General features: G+C 38.7%; 1 non-coding gene across 1 annotated transcript; it reads right to left on the bottom strand.

The window, feature by feature from the left end:
- Positions 1-1,012: 1,012 nt before the first annotated feature.
- On the bottom strand, positions 1,013-1,083 carry trnat-ugu. Its single transcript has one exon. It is a non-coding gene; the product is annotated as a tRNA-Thr (tRNA).
- Positions 1,084-2,083: the final 1,000 nt, after the last annotated feature.

Genomic DNA, 2,083 nt, shown 5'->3' with positions numbered 1-2,083 from the left:
ACATCTTGTGAATCCAGCCATCATTTCTGATTTTTAAAATGTTTTACAGGGAAGACACAATATGTAAATCTATTAGCTAACCACGTTAGCAAAAGACACCACTTTTTTTACTCCACCATTTTTTTACTGCATCAGTAGCTATCACAAATTCGACCAAATAAAGATATAAATAGCCACTAACCAAGAAACAACTTCATCAGATGACAGTCTGATAACATATTTATTGTATAGCATATGTTTTGTTAGAAAAATGTGCATATTTCAGGTATAAATCATAGTTTACCATTGCAGCCACCATCACAACTCTCACCAAAGCGACTAGAATAACTACAGAGAGCAACGTGAATTACCTAAATACTCATCATAAAACATTTCTGAAAAATACACAGCGTACAGCAAATGAAAGACAAACATCTTGTGAATCCAGCCAATATTTCAGATTTTTTAAGTGTTTTACAGCGAAAACACAATATAGCATTATATTAGCTTACCACAATAGCAAACCACACAACAGCATTGATTCAAGCTAAAAATAGCGATAACGTATAACCCAGCAAAAGATATTAATTTTTTCACTGACCTGCTCAGAATTCTTCAGATGACAGTCCTATAACATCATATTACACAATACATATAGAGTTTGTTCGAAAATGTGCATATTTAGCGGCACAAATCGTGGTTATACAATGAGAAAAGTAGCCAAGCTGCAAAGAAAATGTCAGGAGAAATCTTGGGAAAGGCACCTATTCTAATCGATAACTAATCATAAACTTGACTAAAAAATACAGGTTGGACAGCAAATGAAAGATAAATTAGTTCTTAATGCAATCGCTGTGTTAGATTTTTAAAATTAACGTTACTGCGCATACAGCGTGCGCTAAAGCGAGACCGCACCGAAATTCATGGCGGAATTATTGTTTAACATAAATACGAATTACATTTACGTCATTTAGCAGACGCTCTTATCCAGAACGACTTACAAGTACATACATTCATACTTTTTTTGTACTGGCCCCCCGTGGGAATCGAACCCACAACCCTGGCGTTACAAGCGCCATGCTCTACCAACTGAGCCACACGGGGAATTAACAGCATAAAGACTTCTTACTATTTGACGAGCTTCCATCAGAATCTTGGGCAAGGTGTCCTTTCTCCAGAAAAATCGTCTTTTGGTTGAAAGATGTCCTCTTCTCCTGTAGAAATAGCAGCTAACGCTAGCTATGTGCCGGAAAGGTGTCCAACTCGTGATAGCGCGTCACAAAGAAATTCCAGAAAATCGCAATAAACTGATATAAACTGCTATAAGTCGGTTTAAATTAACTACCTTATGAAGTTTTTAAGACAAAAATCAAATTAAATCAGAGCCGGAGATATAGAACTGCTAAAACGAAAGCTTTTCAGGACGCCATTGTGATGTCCCTCCTGCGCCAGGCGCCCCGTTGAAAAGGTCGGACCTTCCGTTCCACGGGCTTTTATAGTGCCCCAGATGGTGCAATCCACTCCATTCAAATTCTCACCGCTTACTGACATCTAGAGGAAGGCGTATGCAGTGCATGTAGCCCCATAGCTTACATGGGAATTTATAAACTGACCCTAAAACAGAGACCTTGATTTCAGAAATCTCACTCCTTGACAGGAAGTGTGCTGCAGAATGAGTTCTGTTTCACTCAGAGAAATAATTCAAACGGCTTTAGAAACTAGAGAGTGTTTTCTATCCAATAGTAATAATAATATGCATATTGTACGAGCAAGAATTGAGTACGAGGCAGTTTAATTTGGGGACAAATTTTTACAAAGTCGAAATGGCGCCCCCCTATTGACAAGAAGTTTTAACCATGGCAAGGTACTGGGAATATGCCTGAAAACAAACAGTGTAGTTATTCCCTCCGTAAGGCAATCAAACTGGCAAAACGTCAGTACAGAGACAAAGTGGAGTCGCAATTCAACGGCTCAGACACGAGATATATGTGGCAGAGTGTAGTCCGTGATTGTCTGTTAATTAAAAGGGAAAACTAGCCACGTCACGGACACCGAAATCTTGCTTAATAAGGTCAAGCTGTTTAGCTTAACCTTCTTCGCCCGC

Source organism: Salvelinus namaycush, chromosome 29, assembly GCF_016432855.1.
Source record: "Salvelinus namaycush isolate Seneca chromosome 29, SaNama_1.0, whole genome shotgun sequence".
In the NCBI taxonomy this organism is placed as follows: Eukaryota; Metazoa; Chordata; class Actinopteri; order Salmoniformes; family Salmonidae; genus Salvelinus; species Salvelinus namaycush.
The sequence above is the reverse complement of the archived record's forward strand: the minus strand, read 5'-3'. Positions and strand labels throughout refer to the sequence as shown.